Source organism: Neophocaena asiaeorientalis, unplaced genomic scaffold, assembly GCF_003031525.2.
Source record: "Neophocaena asiaeorientalis asiaeorientalis breed wild unplaced genomic scaffold, Neophocaena_asiaeorientalis_V1.1 scaffold124, whole genome shotgun sequence".
Classification (NCBI taxonomy): Eukaryota; Metazoa; Chordata; class Mammalia; order Artiodactyla; family Phocoenidae; genus Neophocaena; species Neophocaena asiaeorientalis.
Window position 1 is genome coordinate 13,339,748 of NW_020174135.1, and position 14,818 is coordinate 13,354,565.

Below are 14,818 nucleotides of genomic sequence, written 5' to 3' on the forward strand. Positions count from 1 at the left end.
TTTTTTTTTTTTTTGCGATACGCGGGCCTCTCACTGTTGTGGCCCCTCCCGTTGTGGAGCACAGGCTCCGGACGCGCAGGCCCAGCGGCCATGGCTCACGGGCCCAGCCGCTCCACGGCATGTGGGATCTTCCCGGACTGGGGCACGAACCCGCGTCCCCTGCATCGGCAGACGGACTCTCAACCACTGCGCCACCAGGGAAGCCTTGGTTTTCTTTTTTCTTTCTTTTTTCTTTTTTTAATGGGCAGGAGTCCAAATCACAAAGCACACTGGCACCATTAACATTCTAAGAGGCTTAAGTTTTTAATTTTCTTTTCCATTTCACTGGAACATTTTAGAAAGTTGTGCTGCTTTTTATTGCATTGAATTCTGAACATATCCTACCACTTTGATCCTAACCCCTGCAGAGCCTGGGCAGGGCTTGACTTTCAGGGAATGGGTAAAGGTAATGGGAGTACAGCAGGTTAAGAATGTTCCAGCAAGCAAAAGTGGGTAAAAGACTCCTGCCTCGTGGATAAGGATCTGCTTGCCAATGCAGGGGACATGGATTCGAGCCCTGGTCTGGGAAGATCCCACATGCCATGGAGCAACTAAGCCTGTGCGCCACAACTACTGAGCCTGCACTCTAGAGCCCGCGAGCCACAACTACTGAAGCCCACATGCCTAGAGCCTGTGCTCCAAAACCAGAGAAGCCACCACAATGAGAAGCCTGTGCACCGCAATGAAGAGTAGCCCCTGCTCGCTGCAACTAAAGAAAGCTTGCATGCAGCAATGAAGACCCAACGCAGCCAAAAATAAATAAATAAATAAATAAAAATTTTTAAAAAAGACTCCTGCCTCGTGACATCCCATTATGTGAAGGAGACAGCAGACGATGGATTTGGATTATTGGATTCCAACAGCCCAAGTGCTCATAGTCTACCTAACACGCCCTCTGCAGGTAAAGATACTTTCTCCCTTCTGTCCCCCAAAGCATCATCAAAGGGCAGCCCCCTCCCTTGCCGGACAGCTAAATTGTATTCGGCTGTGGTCGCTGCATTCCATGACTAACACTGATGGTTTCAATCTGCTGAATTGCCATCTGAGTGTCGTCCTCATTAGATTTCAGGAGGAACAGTTAGTGGCTCCATTCAACTTCCCTAACTTATTTTAGTCTCCCCCTTAAGCAACTGTTTAATTGGCTTACTTCCCCTGAGACCAAACATTTTCCTGTGGTGGGAGCAGAGAAAATTAATAGCTTCTGGAATATAGAACGATTGGGCCAGGATGTTGGAAGAGAATCTCCCTTTGCTAAGGTTCTTCTTGGAAGGGAATCTTTGTTTATCACCTTTAATGGGCCTGAGTCCTGCATCCTAAACATGGCCTGAAGTTACCTCTGCTGATGTCCAAGTCTATCAATTAAAGAGGTGAAAAGCAAATGAGCAACAAAGCCAACCTTTAACGAAAGTGAGATCTAGGGTGCTAGGCGAGCCACACAAGTTCAAGCAAAAATAGCCTATTGTTCCTGACAAAGCCCAGAAAACGCACAAATCAACACCGTGCAGCTACTTCTCAGTAGCAATGTCTTTGTCCCTGTCATCAAATCGCCTGCTCTTTTGAGTTTACAAACATGAGGGATGTGCACAAAAGGGATTTTTCACCCATGAATTGTGATGGCATTTCTCCTTTAAAGTCTATGTTGTGAGTAGTATACCAAACAGTTAGAGTCTGCAGAATTTCTATTTTAAATAAAAATTCTTGGTTTTGGGTTTTCCTGCACCAGTTAACAACTTGTTAAATATTGTCTCCTCTGCCAGGAAAATCATTATCTTGGTGGTTAAGGCTCAGAACTGCTCGTCCCAGCCTCTTCTTTTCTCCTTTTCAAGTCAACCATGCACATTAATTTATTCAAATGTTCAACATGTATTTAGCGACTCTCTCTATGTCATTTGAGAACCTGAGAAAGTCCAGGGTGACTGATAAGAGTAAGTAGGAGTTACACAGCCGTGCGAGGACTCGGGAGTACCGCTAATTGAAGAGTTAAAGCAGGGCAGTGCAGTGAGATGAGGTCAGGTTGAAAAGGATCATTCTAGCTATTGAATGAGAATCGATTTGAGGAAAAGGTGTTTGCCACAAAAATGGAGTGACAGAGGGAGGAGGGCGAGAGATTCAAGTTCTGTCTTGATGGGAGAATTGACAGGACCTATTGATCGATTGAACGGGAATCGGGGAGAGGGAAGTAGAAAAATGACTCTTTTCCCTCCGATTTATGCCCTGATTGCTCAGTTAATTTCACTTTAGGTGACCTTTCTCCTCTGACTGTGTAACTTGACTCATTCCCAGGCAGAAGTGAGCTGAGCTAGTTCTTCTGTTCTGCTCTAGAACATTGGGAGAGGCAGATCAACTCCACAGATTTCTCTGGCAGAATAATTATCTGGAGGGTTTTTTTTTTTTTTTTTTTACAGTACGCGGGCCTCTCACTGGTGTGGCTGGACCGGGGCACGAACCCGTGTCCCCTGCATCGGCAGGCGGACTCTCAACCACTGCGCCACCAGGGAAGCCCTGGAGGGTTTTTTTTTTAATTCAAGATATTATATAAACAATAAAATAATTTGGAAGTGACCGAAGCCACACTCTGTAACGTTGATTCTTTACAGGTTTTATATGATGAACTACTAGAAATACAAAATGAGTTTGGTTATAAATATCAATTCCTCTTCATGAAAGAATTGGCTTGAACTCTTTATTAGTTATCAACAAGGAAAGCGTACTGGCTTGGAATTTGTTTCTCCTCCAGGTCTGGAGATATCTTTATCTGTTTGGTTGGTGGCACCGTATTGGCTTAACCCCAGGACATCTGGGGAGGAGTATACATTTCTCGGTTTTTGGCCTCTCAGGAGTGATTCTTTTCTCTCCGCTTGGGTAAAGAATGTCAAGTACACTTTGAACAATGGGTGTTTGTCAATTGACTTTCACAGGAGGCTTTGTTTCTCTTCAAAATGCTTTTAAGATTTCATTGTATTTTTATTAGTAAATAATCATAATTAATAACAAATATAATAGGTGCTATGTATCAAATACCAGGATACTCTGCTTATGGGGGCATCATTGTGCTTCATCCAGAGTCAGGGGGTTGGTAAGTGGCGAGGACAGAATCTGAACCCGAGCGGAGCTGGTTTCAAAGCCCTAGCTCTTTTTTTTCTGTTTGTTTCTTTAATTTACTTTTTATTGAAGTAGAGTTGAATTACAATGTTGTGTTAATTACTGCTGTATGGCAAAGTGACTCACTTATACATATATATGCATTCTTTTTCATATTCTTTTCCATTATGGTTTCTCACAGGATATTGACTACAGTTCTCTGTGCTATACAGTAGAACCTTGTGTTTATCCATTCTATATATACCAGTTTGCATCTGCTAATCCCAAATTCCCACTCTTACCCTCTCCCACCTCCCTCCCCCTTGGCAATCACCAGTCTATTCTCTATGACCCTGATTTTGTTTCTGTTTCATAGATAGGTTCATTTGTGTCATATTTTAGATTCCACCTATAAGTGATATCGTACAGTATTTGTCTTTCTTTTTCTGACTTACTTCACTTAGCATGATAATCTCTAGTGGAATCCATGGTGCTGCAAATGGCATTATCTCATTCTTTTTTTTAATAAAACCCTAGCTCTTGGCCATTGCCTCGGTGGCTGAGGGAGGCTCCGGGTAACCTGAGTCCTCTAGGCTGAAGTTTTCTGTGGTGGCCATTCTCCGCCGTGATCTGTGATCACCATGAGCTTTGGCAAGTGGAGCGACATTTTAAACCACCTAAGGAGGAAACAGCAACTTCCTCCTTGGCACCTCAACTGAATTTAACCTCTTCTGGGTCTAACATCCTATATATTACCACACATCCTCTTTGATTTTATTTTTCTTTTTAGTCTTCCTCAGTTACATTAAAAAAGAAATCCTTTTTTCCCCACTTTGTCTTACTCATTCCTTCTCCAAGCTGAAAAAGAGAACTGAGGCATCATGGCTGATAAAAGAGTGAGTGATACAGTTTTATAAAAAAAAAAAATGTCTGTTCTAGACTTCGTTCTGCCATATTGCTGATTGTTTTCTAATTTCTAGTTTATGGATATTATCTTAGATAAACCATTAACTGCTTCTTCACGTCAAAGCACAGTGGCTGGTACAAAGTAGATACACGATCTACATTAATTGGTGTAGGCTGAATCTAAGTAAGGAGGGGTTAAGCATTCATTCACTCAGTAAACGTGTATTGAAGGCCCTCTTTGTGCCCTGCATCGTACCAGGGGCTGGGATGCAAAGATAATGCTGAGATTTAGAACATCCAGGGTCATCTGACTTGGATTCAAATCTTGTTCTGCTCCACTCTAATTGTGAAACTTGGAGAATTACTTTGTCTCCCCAAGCTTCAGATTTTTCATGCAACAATTAGGGCTAATCATAGGACTGTTAGGGGGATTGAACGAGGGTGCCCTTAGCACAGTCCTGGCACATTGTAGGCCCTCATACGTGTTTCCTGGTAGTATCAAAGGATCGAAGATCAAGGGGAGATTAATTACACCACCAATGTAATTTATTTCAACAAGCACACATACACATCCATGCATGGGGTATAGTGATTTTGAACGTTGGGGAGAAGAAGGATGAATGTATCTAAAATTATATTTAAAAAACTAAACAATACATCTTCCATATAACACAGACTGTGGGAAGTAAAACACAGCAATGTCTTTGCTTTTGCAAATATGCAGAGGAGAGCAAGGATTTCCAGAGTGGAAGCGGGAGAGGGTAGCGGGCAGTATAAAACAATATTTGGAGATTAAAATTTCCGTTTTTCAGAAGGGAATAAGCGAACTTGAACCAAAGGCTCTGGATGTCCCTTGATGTTTCCATAATATATGAATTTATAAAACAAGGACAGATTTCAGTTTTGATATAAATTTAGACAGTGCTGCAGTCCAACGTTAACTGGATTTTCCTAGTGAAGACAGACATGGCCCAGTGACGCGTGGACAGAGGTGCAGTCTGGTTGGGGCCAGGCTTGGGATCCGGCCACCGTGGCAGCTTTGCTGCTTGGTGGTAGCCCCACAGCTGGTGTCGGGGTGAGGTTTGTGTGCAGTCCAGGGCAGAGTATCTGGAGGATACAAAGAGCGTGGGCCAGAGTCCTGAGCACTCAGCATGGGAGGAGTAGGAGGGCCTGACTCCAGAGATCAGGACGTTCCAACAGGAAGGCAGATCATGACAGCAGGGAATCCAGTGGAGGTGGTACTCAAAGTCCAGCAAAATTGGCAGCTGACAGAGAAGGGCATCTACACGGAGCAAGACCCTAATCTTAGGGCTCAGAGAAGGGCGACGGCCAGAGCAAGGTAGGTCTTGTTTATAGACCTTGAACTCCAGTCTCTCTGAAACTCAGGTCTATGTGGCCACAGCGCAAAACCTGTCAAGGCCACTTAGAAGGACCCAAACACCTCTATTTAAGAGCTTCTTAGACTGAAGGTGGGACAGGGCCTGTAGGTAAGTGTCACCTGTCAGTTGCTGGGAGAAATAGAGCACTACAGAGGCTGGGAAACAGCAGAATTCCTTCTAGAATCTGCACAATTTCTACTCTTATCTTATCTTCCTATTTTCTAGTTAGTTTTCATTGGTACTAGTACACTTACTAGTACTAGCTTTACTTAGTAAAAAACAAAAAATCCAGTACATACTATTAAAACTACATCCTGCGTCTCCTAACCGTGTGATCCAAAATGTCCCGGGCAGACCCAAGCGTCAGTTGAATTTATTGCTTTCAGTACACAGAAGCCATAAAACCAACTCAACTTTTAAATAATTTTTATATGTCCTTTCCTATAAACTGACAAATTGAAGACAATCCTTTGCCCATTTTCCACTTTTTGGTTTGGAAAGCAGTCCCTGTTTTTAGGAGTCTTAAGAAAGAGCATTGTTGTTGGGATGGGAAAGTGGTCACATGAGTGACATTTTTTCTAATGAAAAATCCAAATGTTAAACAGCCACCCTGGAAGTTCCTTCCAGGCAAGATCTATTTGGAATACATCATAGCGTGATACACAGAACCTTCTGTAAGATGGTGTTCAATCAATGTTGCACGTGGTTAAAGCAAGGGAGGCTCTTCAAACAATGCCTTCCCCAAAACTGGAGCCACTGAGCCCGGGAGAGATACTTTATCCTTGAAACCAAAACACAACTGGACCACCCTGCCCAAGGCAGGGCCACTGGCCTTAGACATTTGGCTTTTCATGCTTTTCTAGTTGAAGTACCCCTCTTCCTTTGAACAGCGTGCCCTGTTGTGAGACTGGAGGTTCCCCTTCATATCTTGAAGTATTTGCCCAGCCACATCTCCACCAGAGGCAAGCGTCAGCTATTGAAATGTGACTGGGGACTTCCCTGGCGGTCAAGTGGTTCGGACTCCTCGCTTCCACTGAAGGAAGTACGGGTTCGATCCCTGCTGGGGGAACTAAGATCCCTCATGGCCTGCAGCGTGGCCAAAAAAAGAAAAAAAAAGAAATGTGACCAAGTCAATGTACCACCTCTCTCCTCCCCCAGCCCAGCCCCTCAGCACGTCCTCTCTGCCCATATTCCCTGCTCAGTGAATGTCATAACTTTCTCCCTAGGTGTCCAAGTCAGACATCCCAGAGTCACCCTGCTTCAAGGACAAATTTGTGCTTCTGTAGAAAACTTTGCATTGTCAAGGGGGCACTCCTCTGAGTATTCTGATTCCTCAGGGACTATTGTAAAACTCCGTAAATGGTGCATAACCACCAGAATGTAAAATAATTCTTAGCTCTAGATGGGCCCATGGTGTCCTATCTCGTGGAGGTTCAGAATCCCCTCCCCCACTGCGGAAGAAGCTAGCTCTGCCTCCGTGTGTACATTCATTTCAATATTCCTCCTCCATAGATGTGTCTGTTTTTCAATTTCTCCCTTGAACCAGTTATAACATCTGCCTGCTTCCTTCTTTATGAGTGGAATAAAATCTTTAGCATGTGTTCATTTTATATCCTATGAGTCATGATTTTACCTTTTTTTTTAAAAAAAAACATCTTTTAGCACTGTCTTTTTCTCACTCGCCTCCTTTTCATCCTTCACTTTTTTCACTCCATTGTCTTCTTTCTAAATGTCTCTAGAATGTGTCTCCTTCCCTGCAACCCCCCTGCTTCTACCCCAGTTCGGGGTTGCTGTCATTTTTCACAGTGATAACTGTAACAGCCTCCTAGTGGACACATGTCTCCGACCTTGGGCCCCTCCCAACCACTCCCCACATTCTATTCTACACACTGTAGCTCCTTAAACTAAAATTCCAATCCATTTATCCATTTCCTGCTTAAAACTCCTCAAAGGCTAGGGGCTTCCCTGGTGGCGCAGTGGTTGAGAGTCTGCCTGCCGATGCAGGGGACACGGGTTCATGCCCCGGTCTGGGAAGATCCCACATGCCGCGGAGCAGCTGGGCCCGTGAGCCATGGCCGCTGAGCCTGCGCGTCCGGAGCCTGTGCTCCGCAACGGGAGAGACCGCAGCAGTAAGAGGCCCACATACCGCAAAAAAATAAATAAATAAAAATAAAAAAAAAAAACTCCTCAAAGGCTTTGCATCACCTTAGCCCACAGGTCATGTTAAGAAACTGGGCCTTTGGGACTTCCCTGGTGGCACAGTGGTTAGGAATCTGTCTGCCAGTGCAGGGGACACGGTTTTGAGTCCTGGTCTGGGAAGATCCCGCATGCTGTGGAGCAGCTAAGTCTGTGCCCCACAACTACTGAGCCTGCACTCTAGAGCCCAAGAGCCACAACTACTGAGTCCTCGTGCCACAACTACTGAAGCCTGCACACCTAGAGCCTGTGCTCTGCAACAAGAAAAGTCACCATGATGAGAAGCCCATGCACTGCAACGAAGAGTAGATCCCGCTCACTGCAACTAGAGAAAGCCCGCGCGCAGCAACAAAGACACAACACAGCCAAAAATAAATACATAAATAAATAAATAAATAATAAAAAAAGAAACCAGGCCTTTGAGACACACTGTGAGCTGGCCCGATTCACATTTCTACCTCTCACACACTTTCCTTTTCAACCTGAAGGTCAATCACTATTACTTTTATTACCTTTTAATACCTGGCTGACTTCAGGTCTTCTCTTGTGCTCTTTCTTCTGCCAGCCTCTATTCCCCATCGGCTTTCACCAGGCAAACTCCTAGGTACCCTTCATGTCTCAGCTTAGATGTGTAGTGGAAGAAAAAACATTTTTCCCTCTATCCTCCTAGGTTCAATGTCTAGGGCCTGGGAATCAAACTGAAATAAGACAGATTAGAGAAAAACAATTTTAATTACGTATGTTGCATGGAGTTTGATAGAGAAAATGGGGTTCAAGGGTCAGATGATTGGGGTTTATATACCACGTTAAACTAAACAAAGGAAAGGGGGTTTGGGGCTTCTGGGTTGGGGGGCAAGGTAGAGAGAGAGGAGAGGAGGAAATGCGGGGTAAAAAAGGATCTTCTCATTATGCACATAAGAGGTGTCTCCTGAGTAGCTCTCCTCCCTGTACAGAGACGTCTTTACAAATGGAAATTTACATTATGAATGTGAATTTCCTTTTCTAAAGGGGAAATTTATCCCTTATTTTTAGGCAGCTGCAGAGGTAAAGGGCTTTTCCTACATCTGCTGGCTCTCAGTTGCCTTTAGCTCAAAATAATCCATATGCCAAAGGGGCATATTTTTGGAGTGATGTATTCTGATGTCACTTTCTATGGAAAGACTTGTCCATTCCGTGTCCTGTTCTTTCTCTACAGTAGAGTATATGACTTGGGGCCTGGGCACTGAGTGTGGCCCAGGAATGCAGTGGTAACTTTTTTTCTACGAGGATTTTGCAATGGTTTTAAACTGTAGAGTTTGCCAGTATCCAGAGATCATCCTCCCCAATCTCTTTTTTTTTTTTTTTTTTTTTTTTTTTTTGCGGTACACGGGCCTCTCACTGTTGTGGCCTCTCCCGTTGCGGAGCACAGGCTCCGGATGCACAGGCCCAGCAGCCATGGCTCACGGGCCCAGCCGCTCTGCGGCATGTGGGATCTTCCCGGACCGGGGCACGAACCCGTGTCCCCTGCATCGGCAGGCGGACTCTCAACCACTGCGCCACCAGGGAAGTCCCCCCAATCTCTTCTTTTAAACAGAGCGGTTAATCTACATCCTTGGAGCTCACAGTTGGTATTGCAGCTTGGCTCTGAAAGTGTAACCATCATTACCTGAGTTCTAGAGTCTTGCTACTCAAAGTGTGGTCTGTGGGACCAGCAACATTGGCATTCCCTGGAGCTCATTAGAAATGCAGAATTTCAGGCCCCACCTCGGACCTCCTGAGTCAGAATCTGCATTTTAATAAGATGCCCAGGTGATTCAGATTCATGTTAAAATTTAAGAAGCACTGTCTAAGGGTCCCACATTTACTGCCTGAGGGACCTTGGGCAAATTACTTAACCACACAGACACTTCAACTACAAAGTGTGTTTTCTACTTTATATGTACCTCATAGGACTGTTGTGAAGAGGAAGAGTCAATACACACGTAGAGCTTAGAATCATGGCATTTAGTAAGACACTGACAAATATTAGCTTTCGATAATATGACACCAGACCAAAGAGTAAGACAAGTCATTGGGATGTCAGACACCCATGTGAAGGGCCGGCTTGCAAATTGGTGCACTCTTGCGAGCCAAAGCTTGACAATCCAGTTTGGAGATTTATTTCAAGGAATTTATTAATGTTTGACTCTCTCACTTAGGAAAGATTCTTCTATTTGTGGTCATCTTCAAAGAGAGCTTGAAGACTAGAGTGGGAGCAGTTAAAAGAGAGGGCCAGGGCATCCCTGGTGGCACAGTGGTTGAGAATCTGCCTGCCAATGCAGGGGACACGGGTTCGAGCCCTGGTCCGGGAAGATTCCACATGTCACGGAGCAACGAAGCCCGTGAGCCACAACTACTGAGCCTGCGCGTATGGAGCCTGTGCTCCGCAACAAGAGAGGCTGCGACAGTGAGAGGCCCGTGCACTGCGATGAAGGGTAGCCCCCGCTCACCACAACTAGAGAAAGCCCTCGCACAGAAACGAAGACCCAACACAGCCAAAAATAAATAAATAAATTTATTTAAAAAAAGACAGGGCCAGGTCATGTGACCTTTTTGAGAATTGTTCTATATGTAAACATATAATCTTGTGCTTCTTTTCTTGATTGCTGTCTGTAAATTCCTCGTGGTGTCACCTGACTCTCTTTGCCTCTCTACCCTCTGCTTCCTCTCTCTTGCTTCTCTGTCTCCTCTATTGCTCCCTATTTGGCCTCCATCCACCTTACCAGATAGTCCTTTATCCCACTGGGTCTTTCCTTGTGAACTGACTTAAAAGCCTTCCAACTGGGACAGGCCGGTGGCCCCTGGCTGCAGCAACGGTGAGGAGAAGCCAGCCGGACCAGACTTGGGCGGTAGTTCCTGTGTCCTTACGCTTTTGCTTTCACCAAACTATTTTGCAGGTTGGCTCTGAGGGTAGACTCAAGCTGACCCTGAATCCTGATAAAGCCACATTAACCTCTGTAGTTGCGTGGAGTAGGGAAGGGTGAAGCCCTATAGTCTTCAACAAACAGCTGTTGAACTTCCTGTGAGGTCTGCCACTGAACTACATCTGGGGAATATGGAGGTGAATGTCCCAGATCATGACTTTGAAGAGCTTGCTCCATGATCTGTGATGCTATGTGATGATCAAAGGACCAAGAGCAGGTTATTTTAGGGAGAGTTTTATGCCATGGATTAGGATGTGAAAGCTGGTAACCCCACCACTATCACTGTTGGTATGTATCATCCTATTTTACTGAACTCATGTATGATTACTCTATCACCTACTTGCCTATTTGCCTAGCTTCAAACGTTTTGTTACATAAATGGAATTATTACATATGTGTATCTTATTCTACACCCTGATTCTCTCACTTAACAGTATATCACAGGCAGTTTTCAGGTTACTATTCATAGCAACTCCTCTCTTTTTAAGGGGTACATGGTGTTGCTGAATAGAGGTACCAAAATTTAACTGATCTTCCTCCTTGTATATATAATGGTATACATATGCAAGCATTAACGTAGAATAAGTTTCTAGACTGGATCTATTAGGTTACTAGGTACGCATATGTTAAAGTTTAGGAGGCAATGCAAAAATGCCTCCTCCAAAAATTCTGTATCAATTTACACGCCTACCAACAGTATATAAAAGTTCTAGTCCCCCCCCCACCGCCCTCACTTAAGCCTTTGTTTATCAGTATGAAAAAAGATGTTATATTTTAGATTTTTATTTCTTTGGTAGATTGAATATCTTCTCATGTATTCTTTTGCCATTTGTATTTTCTCTTTGAAGTCCCTGTACCTACCTCCCATCTTTTTTTCCTGTGTTTTTTTGGTCTTTTCTTAAGTTTGTACCAGGTCTTTGAACAGTATGGCTACTGACCTAATACATCGTACATAATACAATATCTTTGCTCAGTCTACTTTTTACTTTTTAATTTGATTTTTTGGCCTTATTTTTGTTGTTGCCAGGCAGAAGCCTTTTTAAAAATTATCATTATATATTCACATATGCACATTTTCCATCATGGCTTCTGAATTTCATGTCTTGTTTGTGAAGGCTCCCTCTCCACCCCAAGATGATAAAACCTAACACAGAACCTTAAACTTCATGTGTATATATATATATATATATATATATATATATATATAGAGAGAGAGAGAGAGAGAGAGAGAGAGAGAGAGAGAGAGAGAGATGATTTGTTTTGGTTCAGGAGTAATATTTTATTAAAAATAATACAACCACTGAATACCTTGATGTATATATATATATATATATATATAGAGAGAGAGAGAGAGAGAGAGAGAGAGAGAGAGAGAGAGAGAGAGAGATGATTTGGTTTGGTTCAGGAGTAATATTTTATTAAAAATAATACAACCACTGAATACCTTGAATTAACAGGCAATACATATTTGTAAAACTGTTAAATGATATCCTTTAAAAGGAGGTTTGTTTACCAAAACATTTACCCTAGATTGAGTTCTCCAGGCATGCAGTAGCTCTGTGAGTATTCTCAGTCATATCATTTGATCTTTTTCAAGAAAGAAAACTACAAAAAAATTCTTTTAAAGTCTTATTGTACAAAGGGTATATAGATGGAGTCTTCCTGATTTTTTTTTGGTGTGAGTTGATCTTCTTGGTTCAGGATTCCGAGTCTGGTCATCTCCCCGTACCACATCTAGGGCAGGGTTTTTCTAGAGGGTCTTTTGAAATATGTTGCTGGAATTCCAGGTGCTCCATGTCCGGGGACGTGTAGAGGAGTTTAAGCGGGTTCTCAGGGAAGGTACCGTGAGAAAACAAGAGATGGCACCGTTTCGGGGAGTAAAAATTAATGATGGATGAAATGGGCTTATTTTAGAAACCACATCCTGGACAAAATCACACTCTCAACCCCTGCCTCTGCAGCCCTGGCCCTGCCCACAACTGCCGAAGCCAACTTCTTCCAGTGGCCTTAGCCTTTCCATGCCGCGTCATCCAGCTTTGCTGACAAAAGTGCCTTTCTCAGGCAAACGCCTTTTAAAATATGTCATGGCCTTCCTCCGTGGATATTCTGAAAGGCTCAAAGAAACCAAGTTGAAGGGCAGTTTCAGAAGGCCTAACACAGCCTGGTGCATGATTTCTCCATGGGGCCTCATGTGAGTGGGCGTGAAGCAAACTGCTGGTTTCCTTGAAGGTGGTCACTGGGTGGCCCAAAGCACCTGTAAACCTGACCAAAAAATGGCTTGGGGATCTATCTGAGACTCACTCACTGATCTTAGCCATAGGTGGGCATCAAAGGCTTTGAGGATAAAGGGTTCAAGGCAGTTAGGGAATCACAGAGATTCCTCAGTACCTTCAGGCTGACCTTCCTCCAATCCAAGCCTGCCTTCCCACTTCTGTTTAGGGGCAGCACAAAGCCTCTTTGGCCTAAAAATACCCCTGCTTCCTCTTTTCTTCTCATCTCTGTCCAGCTGGGTTGCCCTTCCCTTCTACTTGAAATTCTGCTCTCAAAGTGACCCCATGGGAGCTGGTGGGAGTGATAGAGGCAGAAAGGCAAAAAATGAAGATGAATCTGGAGCAGATGAGGAACTTCTGCACATTATAGGAAGATGCAGGAGCCCTGCTGAAAAAGAGGCAAATAATATGGACAGGCAATTCACAGAGGGTATCAGTTTCCTACAGCTGTCATAACAAAATAACCCAAACTGGTGGCTTAGAATAACGGAAATTTATTGTCTCAAAGATGAGGAGGCTGGAAGTCTAAAATCAAGGTGTCAGCAGGGCCAGGATCTCTCGGATAGCCTAGTAGGATCCTTTCTGGACTCTTCCAGCGTCTGGTAGCCCCAGACATTCCTTGGCTTGTGGCAGTACAACTCCAGTCCTCATATGGTGTCCTTTTTATTATTTCTTCACATAGTCTACCCTGTGTGCACATCTGTTTCTGTGTGCAAATTTCCTTTTTCCAGAAATGACGCCAGTCATATTGGATTAGAGCCCATTCTAATGACCTTATTTTAACTGGATTACATCTGCAAAGACCCTATTTCCAAATAAGGTCACATCTTGAGGCACTGGGGGTTAGGACCTCATCATGCCTTTTCACGGGGGACACATTTAAGCCATTACACAGAAGAAGAATTTCGAAAAGCTAATCAGTCTATAAAGAGATGAGTAAAATCATTAGTAATTAGAGAAATGCAAATCAAAGCAACACTTTTCTCGTATTAGACTTGCAAAAATTAGAAAGCCGGTTATGCCAAACGTTGCTGGAATGTGAGGACAGAGAAACACCTGTGCTCTGCTGGTGGGAAGGAGTGCAAACTGGAGCTCCATTTCTGGAACAACCTGGCAGTACTTGGTTAAATTAAAAATGTCCCAGAAATTTGGCTTCTAGGAATATATCCTGGAGAGATTCTCACACAGCGCCATCGTGGGACAGGCCAGAGATGTTTATTGTAATCTTATTTTTGGTGGCGGGGAATTTTTTTTACATGTCTTTTTGTGTGCATGATAACGTGTACATAACTGAAATGTACCATTTTAACCATTTTTTAAAAGTAAATTTATTTATTTATTTTTGGCTGCATTGGGTCCTCGTTGCTGCATGCGGGCTTTCTCTAGTTGCGGCAAGTGGGAGGCTACTCTTAGTTGCGGTGCACGGGCTTCTCATTGTGGTGGCTTCTCTTGTTATGGAGCACGGGCTCTAGGCACATGAGCTTCAGTAGTTGTGGCTCCTGGGCTTTAGAGTGCAGGCTCAGTAGTAGTGGCGCACGGGCTTAGTTGCTCCATGGCATGTGGGATCTTCCCGGACCAGGGCTCGAACCCATGTCCCCTGCATTGGCAGATAGATTCTTAACCACTGCGCCACCAGGGAAGACCCATTTTAACCATTTTTAAGTGTACAATTCAGTGACATCAAGATCATTCACATTGTTGTACAACTATCACCACCATCCACCTCCAGAACTTTGTCATCATCTCAAACTGAAATTCTGTACCCATTAAATAATAACTCTTCCTTCCCCGCTCCCTCCATTGCCTGGTAACCACTATTCTACTTTCTGTCTCTATGAGTTTGATTATTCTAGGTACCTCATATAAGTGGAAGCACACATTATTTGTCCTTTTGTGTTTGGATTATTTCACTCAGAATAATGTCTTCAAGGTTCATCTACGTTGTAGTGTAGATCAAAATTTCATTCCTTTTTTGGGGAGGTTTAATATTTCACTGTGGGCATAT

The 14,818-nt window shown here is 43.7% G+C and overlaps 1 long non-coding RNA gene across 2 annotated transcripts in view; it reads left to right on the top strand.

Annotated features, from left to right (window-relative positions):
• LOC112406191 (uncharacterized) overlaps nt 1-576 on the top strand; it is a 9,739-nt gene extending 9,163 nt beyond the window's left edge. For both annotated transcript variants that reach the window (XR_003004504.1, XR_003004503.1), the window contains one exon: nt 539-576. This is a non-coding gene — a long non-coding RNA (uncharacterized LOC112406191). The remainder of the gene's footprint in view (nt 1-538) is intronic.
• The last annotated feature ends 14,242 nt before the right edge of the window (nt 577-14,818 follow it).